The sequence below is a fragment of the Bubalus kerabau genome, chromosome 2 (genome assembly GCF_029407905.1).
Source record: "Bubalus kerabau isolate K-KA32 ecotype Philippines breed swamp buffalo chromosome 2, PCC_UOA_SB_1v2, whole genome shotgun sequence".
Classification (NCBI taxonomy): Eukaryota; Metazoa; Chordata; class Mammalia; order Artiodactyla; family Bovidae; genus Bubalus; species Bubalus kerabau.
The window spans coordinates 145,832,341-145,845,488 of record NC_073625.1 but is presented as its reverse complement, the minus strand read 5'-3'; positions in this window follow the sequence as shown (position 1 = coordinate 145,845,488).

Genomic DNA, 13,148 nt, shown 5'->3' with positions numbered 1-13,148 from the left:
CCAGGCAAGAATACTTGGCTGGTATGAAATATTGCAGGATAGTTACAGCCATTTTAATGAAATGTTCACAGAATTGTAAAACTGAAAAAAAAAAATCCCTTATCATAAGGGAATATTAGTATGTTTCCTTAGGAAACTTACAAACTAACAAAGGTTCACATTTTGCTTAAATATAGTTCAAGTTATCAGTCAACACATAAGTAATATGAAATTCCACAAAAGGAATTTGGTTAATTATAATCTCTAGCAGATTCTAAATGGTGGCTCAGACGGTAAAGTATCTGCCTACAATGTGGGAGACCCTGGTATGATCCCTGGATAGGGAAGATCCCCTGGAGATGGAAATGACAACCCACTCCAGCACTCTTGCCTGGGAAATCCCATGGACGGATGAGCCTGGCAGGCTACAGCACATGGGGTCGCAAAGAGTCAGATACGACTGAGTGACTTCAGTTTCAGCAGATTCTAAAAGTCAACTTTTGGGGAACGCATGTATACTGTGGTGGATTCATTTTGATATTTGGCAAAACTAATACAATTTTGTAAAGTTTAAAAATAAAATAAAATTAAAAAAATAAAATAAAAGTCAACTTTTGCATATGGGGGACAACATTAAATGCTGCAGTATAACATTATTTTAACAGCTCTGGTTTCTTCCTCCTCACCTACTCTTTAACTGGAACTGCCATATAAGGAATAATAAACAACACAGTGGTCAAAAGAACAAATGCCTTATCAAAGCTTTTTTTTTAAAAGGTTCTATAACTAGTTTAGCATAGCAGTAAATATATTGGCTTGTTTTGTGATGTTTATGTCATGTCCTTCTTTGTAAGATATAAAATGCAAGATCAATGTGGTTATCCATTTGGCCTTGGTTGAAAACATTCCAGTACAACATTGCCATTCATCTTCATAGTCATTTAAATGCAATCTGTTACTCAGTTTTGTGATTTAATTTTATATTTTATGGAGTTGATAGGATTCCAGAATTGCTTTCTGAATCATCTGTCTTATACACATGTAGGGGAAAGCTTTAATCCTTCCATCTCTATGCAAGGAAAACTGTCACAGAAATCAAGCCCCCAGAAGGAGTTCATCAAGAGCGGGGAGGGTGGAGAGATGAATCAATAGGGTTTTATGTTTCCGCAACTCATAATTTTGAGTAATCTTATAACCAGTTTCCTTTTGAGAACGATTTGTTGAATATGGTAACATCTGCCATCTACTGGCTGAATTGAAGTACTACATAATGAACTCAGTTCAGCTCAGTCGCTCAGTCGGGTCCGACACTTTGAGACCCCATGGACTGCAGCATGCCAGGCTTCCCTGTCCATCACCTACTCCTGAAACTTCAACTCATGTCCATCGAGTCGGCAATGCCATCCAAATATCTCATCCTCTGTCACCTTCTCTTCCCACCTTCAATCATTCCCAGCATCAGGGTCTTTTCAAATGAGGGACTTTTCTTTGCGTCAGGTGGCCCAAGTATTGGAGTTTCAGCTTTAACATCAGTCCTTCCACTGAATATTCAGGACTGGTTTCCCTTAGGATGGACTGGTTGGATCTCCTTGCAGTCCAAGGGACTCTCAAGAATCTTCTCCAACACCACAGTTCAAAAGCATCAATTCTTCGGCGCTCAGCTTTCTTTATAGTCCAACTCTTGCATCCATACATGACTACTGGAAAAACCAAAGCTTTGACTAGACGGAACTTTGTTGGCAAAATAATGTCTCTGCTTTTTAATATGCTGTCTAGGTTGGTCATAACATTTCTTGCAAGGAGCAAGTGTCTTTTAATTTCATAATGAACTAGAAAATTTTATTTTTATGTAAATAATACGGGGATGGGGTGGCTTCCCAGGTGGCCCAGCGGTAAAGAATCTTCCTGCCAATGCAGGAGACACAGGAAATGTGGTGTGATCCCTGGGTCAGGAAAAATCCTCTAGAGTAGGAAATGGCAACCCTGCTCAAGTATTCTTGGCTGGAAAATTCCATGGACAGAGGAGCCTGGTGGGTTATTGTCCATGGGTTCACAAAGAGTCAGACACAACTGAGCGACTGAGCACGCACATAGAGGAGGGCAAAGGTTTTGGTCATTGCATTTCATCTACATTTTCTGTTGTTGGTATCACACAGATTGTTAACAAACTATTTTTTTTGTGTGTGCCAAATTTGATCTAATAACAATTTACTTTCTTTGTGTACGCATGTTCAAAGTAAAGGGGGAAAAAAGCAGAAAGTAAATAAAAAGAAGAGAAAGAAAAATAAACATTTTTAAACCTGCTGCAACAGAAGATATAAACAGTAATAATTTAACTATATTTCTTAAATTGTTTCACTTTTAGGAAGATTCTATTTTATCATTGAACAAATGCTAATTTATTCTTGAAACATAATTAAATAGACTATTTAAATAAAAACATCACAGATAAAAATGAGTGCATAAATCTTGCCCTTTATTTTTACTATTGCTAACCTATCATACAGATGGTAAAGAATCTGCCTGGAATGCAGAAGACCTGAGTTCAAACCCTGGGTCAGGAAGGTCTTCAGAGAAGGGAATAGTTACCCACTTCAGTATTCTTGCCTGGAGAATTCCATAGACAGAGGAGCCTGGCAGGCTGCAGTTCATGTGGTCACAAAGCATCAGACATGACTTAGCTACTCACACAAACTACTATACGCAATACTTTACCATCTCTGACAGAACTGACTTTAATTGGATAGTCTCCATGATGAAAGTGGAGAAAGCAATGGCACCCCACTCCAGTACTCTTGCCTGGAAAATCCCATGGGCCGAGGAGCCTGGTAGGCTGCAGTCCATGGGGTCGCTAAGAGTCGGACATGATTGAGCAACTTCACTTTCACTTTTCCCTTTCATGCATTGAAGGAAATGACAACCCACTCCAGTGTTCTTGCCTGGAGAATCCCAGGGACGGGGGAGCCTGGTGGGCTGCCCTCTATGGGGTCGCACAGAGTTGGACATGACTGAAGTGACTTAGCAGCAGCAGCAGCATGATGAAAGTAATGATCGATTTTCTGTCCTTACCTTATTCAATTCTCAGCAGCACTTGACCTAATTGACAGACTACTCCCTCCTGGAAGCACTTTCTTCACTTGGATTCCAGGACACCATATTCTTCCTGTGGCGCCAGCTACATAATTTGTGGGCCCAGAGCAGGATGAAAATGTGGGCTTCCTTGTTCAAAGAGCAAGGGAAAAAGATATCTAAAGGTCATAAATAATAAAAAAGCTTTTTCCTTTCTTCCACTGTCTCTCCCTCAACTTATCATTTTTTTTTTGCCTTTCAATGTTGTTCATAAATAAAGAAAAATTTAGAATTTAAATTATCAACATGAATTTTACCATTCAGTTTTACAATATGCAATGCCAGAGTTAATGAAAATATAAGAGCATTTAAGTCATATGAATTACACAGTTCAGAGTTTGCAGCCAATGCATGCATATATATTTTTTATTTTTCCCAGAACAGTGGAAGTGCTTCACAGGACTAATTCGATTATTTTTATTTCACTTCTTGTGATGCATTCATTCTATCAATACTCTCTACTTTGGCTAATAGATGAGAAAAGGAGGACTGAAAGGAAAAGGCTCTATGGGTTCTTCTGTCTTTCCCGCTCCTTCTACATTACCCTTTCCAGTGTAAATGGTTGGCTAACACAGAGAAGTAACGTAAGCAGCTCTTTGCAGTAGACAGCCCTCAGCAGGAGGCCCCTTTTCTTGTCACTTTAACAAAGCTATACTGTAACTATCTTTTAAACCAAGCACCACCATCCTCTACTCATCTCTGGCTCTACCACACCTTTCAAATCTCTTAATCACACAATGCCTTGCCTAAACGGTTGGTTCTTTTTGTAGATCAAAGAAGTAGAAATGAAGAATAAGTAATGAACAGATGACTAGATCTCTTCCCTAGCTCCCCTTTCCGTAATCTTCCTAACAAATTGTGTGACCAAACCATGTGAACAAGATAACTTCTAGAGGAATGTCTCGAGGAGTGACAAGCCCACACACAAGTCTGCAACAGTGGGGGATGGTGATGACCCTGACCCCCTATCTCAATGATTAACTGAAATTACTTCCTTCCTTTCCTTTAAAACTTTCATGGCCCAGCAGAATCTACAGAGATGGTTTTCAGGGAACACTGAGTCTACCTCAGCCTTTCCTTTCTATCATTTGTGAGAAAACAATTGCTTTTGTAAGCAATGAGCATCAGGACCCCATCAAATGTTAACAGCAACATAAGTGAGAAAGGACAGGATAGGGTTCTTTGGTTGTTCATGCTTTTTAGGTCACCATTGCCTTCTTCTGTTCTAAAAGAAACTTTTGCTTTGAACAGAAAGTACCGCCTCTAGACGCTGTCAGCACCAGCACCACCACTTGCTCTGTTATAGGTGTAATTCGCTTACCTGTCCTTGATTTGAATCTCACTGAACACCCAAGCAACATGGGTCCCCTAGAACTCTGTGCTTATGCAGCATCAGGAATGTTAATGGGGGTGTCAAGGAATGGCCGATATACGTAATGTGTGTATCTTCTCTCCTCACTTGCACATTCCATTGTCCCATCAAACTTCACCTACAAAACATAAGCTCAAAGATAAGTAAGAATTGGTGGCAGCTGAGCAACCAAGTATGGGGCCCTTCTGAGTGCAAAGCGCTGTGTGCTGCATGGGTTACACACCCAAGAAGCTTGATCTGCTTCCTGGGTTTCCTCCTATATTATTGGCTGCACCTTCTCAATCTTCCTCATTGGGTACAGATATTACGACTTGCGTCAGAGCTAAGCCTCTTCTTTCATTTATTTTTTCCTTAGGCGATGTCATCCAGCCCCTAGGCTTCAAATGTCATCTATGTGGGGATTACTCCTTAATTTGTTCTACCAACCCTGACCTGTCCTCTGAGCTCCAGTTGTACATATCAAACTGCCTGCTTAGCCTTTCCACTTTGATGTCTAGGGTGAGGGTGAAAGTTGCTCGATTGTGTCCAACTCTTTGCGACCCCACGGACTATATAGTCCATGAAATTCTCCAGGCCAGAATACTGGACTGGGTAGCCTTTCCTTCCTCCAGGGGACCTTCCCAACCCAGGGAGCGAACCCAGGTCTCCTGCACTACAGGCAGATTCTTTACCAATTGAGCCACCAGGGAAGGAAGCCCCTTATATCATCTCAATTTCTCCACAGACTTCTGCCTCCTTTTACCATCTTAGCTCACTATTCACTATTCGCTTTATCACTTAAACACAGAAGTCTTTATTATTATTATTATTATTATTATTCTCTTCCAATTCCCTTAAATCTAAATCAAACACAATACTTCTCAGCTTTACCTCTACAGTATATCTCCAATTTAATCACTTCTATCTACCTGAGATCAGCCCTGGGATTTCTTTGGAAGGAATGATGCTAAAGCTGAAATTCCAGTACTTTGGCCACCTCATGCAAAGAGTTGACCCATTGGAAAAGACTCTGATGCTGGGAGGGATTGGGGGCAGGAGGAGAAGAGGATGACAGAGGATGAGATGGCTGGATGGCATCACTGACTCGATGGACGTGAGTCTCAGTGAACTCCGGGAGTTGGCGATGGACAGGGAGGCCTGGCGTGCTGTGATTCATGGGGTCGCAAAGAGTTGGACACGACTGAGCGACTGATCTGATCTGATCTGATCTGATCTACCTATGGGGGCTTCCCTGGTGGCTCAGTGGTAAAAAATCCTCCTGCAAGGTAGGAGACGCCAGTTTGATCCCTGGGTTGGGAAGATCCCCTGGTGGAGGGTACAGCAACCCACTCCAGTATTCTCACCCTGGAGAATCCCATGGACAGAGGAGCCTGGTGGGCTACAGCCCATAGGGTTGCAAAAAGTTGGACAAGTCTGAAATGGCTGAGGACACATGCATGCACGTCTACCTTTGGAAAGAAATTTAAGACACCTAAGACACTGCTGTTTATTTCCTGAACTGCTGTAATGGTCTCTTAGCCCAATCTTTGCTTCCATTTGTTTCTCTGTGATTATTTCTCCACATGGTAGCTGGGGTGATCTTTCTAAAAACAGAATCATTTCACAAACTTTCCCTGCTTAAATCTCTTGAGTGGCTTCCCAGCATATTTTAAATAAAATCCAGACTCATCAAATGACCCTCAGATCACTTCTCCCCTCCTGACCTTATGTTCTACCAGCCTCTACCTGGGTCCCTGAGTTCCAGTAGCTTCACCTTTCTCCTTGCTGAAAACACCCCAAGTTCAGTCTCATCTTAGAGTCTCTATATCTGCTGTTCTCTCTGCCTGGAATACCTCTCCTGTCCCATTCTTCAAATTGCTCACTTTTTCAGTTCTTTCAGTTCTTTCATTTCTCTGTTCAGATATTGTCTTCTCCTGAATGGTCTTTCCTGGCTATTGTACCTAAAATAGCATCCTCTCCTGCTCCCCGACCTTACATACTCTATGCCATTACCCCGTCTTACACTTTTCAGATCACCTATCTGTAACTGTACTCCTTACCCATTTGTTTACTTGTCTGTCTCACCCACTAGAATATAAACTCCAAAAGCACAAGTCTTTGTCCATTCACTGCTGAATCTTCAAGGCTTAGGACAGTGCCTGGCATGTAGAAGGTGCTAAATATTTCTGGGATGAATAAAGGAATGCTTTATCTTTGTATCCATGGAAACTAGCATAGCACAATGTTTTGCTCAATGCAACCATTCAATAAATATTGTGGACGGAAGGAGGTTGGAAAAGAATTCTTAGTTTATTAGTTCTGTGTAAAATAATAAATAGCTTACTTAGTTCTTGTGATTGGCATCTAAAATATTATTTCAAAATTAGATGAATTCTACCAACATGCTTTACTTTTTTAAAAAATATATTTATTATTCTACTAATAAGATTAAAATTGCTTTTTATTGGAGGGTGAATGGAATTAGGGTTTAAATTGCAAGAATTTTTTTTATGGTCCATGATAAGAATTATTAGTCTCTCTCTTTTTTTTTTTCTTAAAGCTCTGATTTACCCTACTACAAAGGTATATACACAAAATACTTAATTTTCTATTTAGTTGTAATAGTCTCACAGGCAAAAGTCAAAATGAGATTTGAATTATGCTTTGTTGATGGGTGACTGATTGCCTAATGAATATCTAAATAACATTTCGTTGCCTTTGTTGATAAATATGACATTGTATTTTCATCTATTATGCATGAAAACTGATAAATATGATTGCTATAACTTTTGGAAAACAAGCATTTAGGAGATCTCTTTAAGTACAACAAAAGCAATACTACATCTTAATAAGACTAAACTTTTTCTAATAAATTCAGTAAATATATGGTGACATTTATATGGCTTCTTCATTTGAATTCAGTATATACACAGTTAATGAAATAGCTATTTTATAATGAATAAATTCAGGATCTGGAAAGTAGATATAGATAGGTAGATATAGTTAAACGAATGTAGCTGTAGTAAAATTTGGTTTTCCTTGTTTGCTCACCTTTCCACACTCTCTTTCTGAACCAACTCTCCACACCTTCAGGAATAGTCACCTCCTTCTGGGTTAAGTTTAATAAGCATTTTTAAATAACTCATAGCCACAACACAAAGTGTGCTAATACTTGGGAATGCAATCACGAATAAGATATGTTTTCTGGTTTTTTTTGAGGTTCACAGCTTATTGGGAAAAGTAACAGATATCTTCTTATCCAAAAAAAGTTAAAATATAGGGGTACTATAAAGATATTGCCAAAGTAATAAGAAAGCAATGTGGACTAAATTATCTTGAAGGACAAAGAGGACAGTATCAGGTTGTGTTAAGGTATGTGGAGAGTGTTAGAGAAAGGGCAATTAGAATGAGATACAACACATGTGCCTTGGAAATATTAATATTTGAAATGTTCTAAATAGGCAACCACTCTGAAGTTCTCAGATATCACACTGTACAATGAAGCCCACTGAAGGGTTTCAGGCAATGGAGTGGTGGAGGCTAAAGTTATCATATACAGCTGAGCTTCTCAACACTTCAAAGTTTATATAAATTACTTGGGGATCTTCCTAACTGTGAATTCTGATTTAATATGCCTGGTGAGACCTACATTTACTACAAGCTCCCAGGTGATGTGCTGGCTGATTACTGCTCTGTGAACCACTTTGAGTACCAGCATTTTAGGGGACTTTCTTTAGGAGTACCCACTAGGGGCAAACATGGTAGCTTAGGAAAGAGATGAGGGTCTAAGGTAAAGCAGTGGTGGTAACTAAAGACTTCTTGGGGCAAATTGAAAGACTTCTCTAACAGATTCAAAAAAAAACACTTACAAAATGTCTAGTATCTTACAGTGAGTACCCGTATTTGTTGTTGCTCAGTAGTTAAGTCCTATTTGACTCTTTGTGACCCCATGGACTTAGCATGCCAGGCTCTTCTGTCCTCCATTATCTCCTGGAGTTTGCTCAGATTCATGTCCATTCAGTTAGTGATGCTATTCAGCCATCTTATCCTCTGCCGCCCTCTTATTCTGCCTTCAATCTTTACCAGCATCAGGGTGTTTTCCAATAAGGCAGCTCTTCCCAACAGGTGGCCAAAGTATTAGAGCTTCAGCTTCAGCATCAATCCTTAAAATGAATATTCAGGGTTGATTTCTTTTAGGATTGACTGATTTGATCTCCTTGCAGTCCAAGGGACTCTCAAGAGTCTTCTCCCCACCACAGTCTGAAAGCATCAATTCTTCCTTGGATGCTCAGCTCGGTCTTCTTTACGGTCTAACTCTCACATCTCTACATGACTACTGGAAAACCATAGCTTTGACTATACAGACCTTTGTCTGCAAAGTGATGTCTCTGCTTTTGAATATGCTGTCTAGGTTTGTCACAGCTTTTCTTCCAAGGAGCAAGCATTTTTAAATTTCATGGCTGCAGTCACCATCCACAGTGATTTTGGAGCCCAAGAGTGGGAAAAATCTGTCACTGCTTCCACTTTTTCCCCTCCTAGTTGCCATGCCATGAAATGATGGGACTGGATGCCGAGACCTTAGTTGTTTTTAATGTTGAGTTTCAAGCCAGTTTTTTCACCCAAACTTGTTTCACCTTCATTAAGAGTCTCTTTGGTTCCTCTTCACTTTCTGCCATCAGAGTGGTATCATCTGCATGTCTGAGGCTGTTGATATTTCTCCTGGCAATCTTGATTCCAGCTTGTGATTCATCCAGCCTGATATTTTGCATGATGTGCTCTACAAATGTTAAATAAGCAGAGTGACAATATAGAGCCTTTTCATACTCCTTTCTGAATCTGAAGCCAGTCTATTGTTACATGTTCAGTTCTAACTGTTGTTTCTTGAATCACATACAGGTTTTTCAGGAGACAGGTAAGGTGGTTAGGTACTTCCATCTCTTCATGAATTTTCTACAGTTTGTTGTGATCCATACAGTCAAAGGCTTTAGCATAGTCAATGAAGCAGAAGTAGATGTTTTTCTGGAACTGTCTTGCTTTCTCCATGACCCAGTGAATGTTGGCAATTTGATTTCTGGTTCCTCCGCCTTTTCTAAAACCAGATTGTACATCTGAAAGTTCTCAGTTTACCTACTGGTAAAGCCTAGCTTGAAGGATTTTGAGCATTAGCTTGCAAGCATGTGAAATGAGTGCAATCATACAGTAATTTGAACATTCTTTGGCATTGTCTTTCTTTGAGTTTGGAATGAAAACTGACTTTTTCCAGTCTTATGGTCACTGCTGAGTTTTCCAAATTTGTTGACATATTATGACTTTTCTTGTATAGTTCTTCTGTGTATTCTTGCCGCCTCTTCTTAATCTTTTCTGCTTCTGTTATGTCCTTACCATTTCTGTCCTTTATTTTGCCCATTCTTGCATGAAATGTCCCCTTGATCTCTCTAATCTTCTTGAACAGATCTCTAGTCTTTCCATTCTGTTGTTTTCCTCTATTTCTTTGCTTTGTTCATTTAAGAAAGTCTTATCTCTCCTTGTTATTCTCTGGAACTCTGCAATTGGTTGGGTATATTTTTCCCTTTCTGCCTGGCCTTTCACTTCTCATATACCCATCACCTAATTCTACAATTAACATTTCATTATATCTTCTTATCATATACCTATTCATCTATCCATCTCTCAATACATTCACCTGTTGTTCCTTTTTCAATGTATTCCAATTTAAGTTTCAGACATCCCCTTGCAATAAAAATAAAAATTTAAGATTAATTGAAAGTGTGGGTAAATTGAGTTTGAGTTGTTTCTTAAGTTAATGTTGATGAGGAAGAATGCATAAATAAAAGTTTATGGGGTGTATTGAGCTCAACCCAATAACACTGAACTAGAGATGACCATTTAATATAAGTATTATGCATATATACACGCAACATCTATTGTTGTTGTTGTTGTTCAGTCCCTCAGTTGTCTCCAGCTCTTTGCGATCCCATGGACTGCAGCATGCCAGGCATCCCTGTCCTTCACCATCTCTCAGAGTTTGCTCAAATTCATGTCCATTGAGTTGGTGATGCCATCCAATCACCTCATCCTCTGTCATCCCCTTCTCCTCTTGCCTTCAATCTTTCCCAGCATCAGGGTATTTTCTAATGAATTGGCTCTTCGCATCAGGTGGCCAAGGTATTGGAGCTTCAGCTGTAGCACGAGTACTTTCAATGAATGTTCAGAACTGATTTCCTCTAGGATTGACTAGTTTGATCTCCCTGCAGTCCAAGGGACTCTCAAGAGTCTTCTCCAACACCACAGTTTGAAAGCATCAACTCTTTGGCACTCAGTCTTCTTTATGGTTCAACTCTTGCATCTGTACATGAATCTTTGTCTGCAAAGTGATGTCTTTGCTCTTTAATACGCTGTCTAGATTTGTCACAGCTTTTCTTCCAAGAAGCAAGTGTTTTTTAATTTCATGGCTGCAGTTACTGTCTGCAGTGATTTTTGGAGTCCAAGAAAATAATATCTCTCACTGTTTCCCTTAGTTATTCTTCTCAGTTAAAGATATGGACTGGGAATCATTAGCTGGTAGTTAAAATAAGAGTAAATGTTAGTTTTCAGACATAGAATGCACAAATAAAAGAAGATCAAGGGTAATGGTTTGAAAAAATGACACTTAAGACGTTAACAAAAGTAAAGTGATGAAATAAAGGAGATCTAGATCAAAAAAGAATCAGCAGAGGAAACAGGGACAGAAAACTTTTCCTTGTAAATCTTTCACTGCTTGGGAATAGTGGTTTTAAAAAACGCTGACATTACACTGTATATTTATGATATAATCTGTATTATATTTATATATTTATATTTTAAAATGCAGACATTATACCATCATTAGTCAATCTCAACTTCACACTGCTTTGTGTACATACCAGTGGGAGTAAAGAGACATTCAAAAAAGATGTTATTAAGCCACTTTCTCACTGAAAGATCAATAAGTGTTCCTTGTTTTGGCTGGAAAAGGGAAGGCAACTAACTGGACGCCCCCATTCTTATTTCTCAAGTAAGAGGTCCTTTTAAGAATCACTGACCCATAGACATAGGTATATATCACAATGAAAAGTAACTTCCACTTAACTTTAGACTCTTAGGGCATTGGATGTGGTGAGAAAAAGGTCTCTTCCTACTTTAGATTTAATAAGACATCTAAAAATTAATTTCATAAATTACTTTTAAAATTTTATATTTTGGTTCCACATTACAGCTATTTAATGCAGAAAGAAAGAGTTAAAGAGGAGGAAACATATGAAAAAGAATTATGGATGACAGGAAGAAAAAATGGGGTAAACCAAATAAAGGAAAGAGAAGAAAAAATAGAAACAGGAAAAGCAAAAGATCTTCCCAGGAGGAATAACTCTGTGTTTTATTGGAGAACCATGTATTGTCTAAGGAGGTATAGCCAAACTTTTCTTAACAAGGATCATACAGTCAGTGTTTTGGCTTTGCTCTGTTATAACTTAAATTCTGCCACTGTAGTACTAAAATAGCCATAGAGAGTAAATTTTTAAAAATGCATGTGTGTGTATGTCTATGTTTCAATAAAACCTAACTTATAAAACTCATTCAACCATCTGGATGGATGGCATGTTTTGCTGGCCTTTGCAATAGAGCAAAGGTCAACAAGTTGGATCAACAAGCTATTTCTATAAGGGCCGCATATACTTCTGTAGCATATTCTTCTTTGTTGCTATTGCTTGGTTTTTGGTTTGTTTTTACAACCCTTTAAAAATGTAAAAAGGGTTCTTACCTACAGGTCCTATCAAAAGTAACTGTAGGACAAATTTGACCAGAGGTCAGGAGGTTGCCTGGCCTTTATCTAGAACACACCTTCTTGTCTTATCTAATTTCAATTTGATGGGAGCTATTAACTCTGTGCTTTATAAATAACTGATACAATACAGAATAATTTTTGTCTATAGACAATGATACTCAAATTCTGTTCCACAGAGGTCCAATGGTCTCCCCTCACTTATTATGGAAGAAGAAGTTAGTTTTACTTCTCTTTGCATATAATTTTAATATTCCAGATTTATGCCATTCAGGTATGACCTAAGATTATACAGTGACCTAAGATTATACAAACCCCTTAAGATTATACAGTGGAGAAGATACAGAGATTCGAGGGATTAGATCTGGTAGACAGAGTGCTTGAAGAAATATAGACAGAGGTTATGGAATTCCAGGTGAACTATTGCAAAGTTTAAAAGATGCTGCCGCTAAAGTGCTGCACTCAATATGTCAGCAAATTTGGAAAACTCAGCACTTGGTCATGGGACTGGGAAAGATCAGTTTTCATTCCAATTTCAAAGAAATGCAATGCTAAAGAATGTTCAAACAATCATACAATTGCATTCATTTCACATGTTAGTTTTACTGAGTCTAAGCTTTCTCTGCTTGCCACAGGATAAGTCAATGAATCCAAGACGAGGTGTTGGGAGCAGGAAGGGACTTTATTCGGAGCAAGTTGACTGAGAAGATGGCAGGCTAGTGCCTCAAAATAACCATCTTATCAGGGCCTGATTGCCAGATTCTTTTATGGATCAGAGATGGGCAGTGGAGGTGAGGAAACAAAGTAAAAAAAACTATTCAATCCTTGCAAACGTCCCCTAGTATGGCAAGCCTCAGGCAGGGGACTGTGTTAGTTTCATTTTCTTACAGT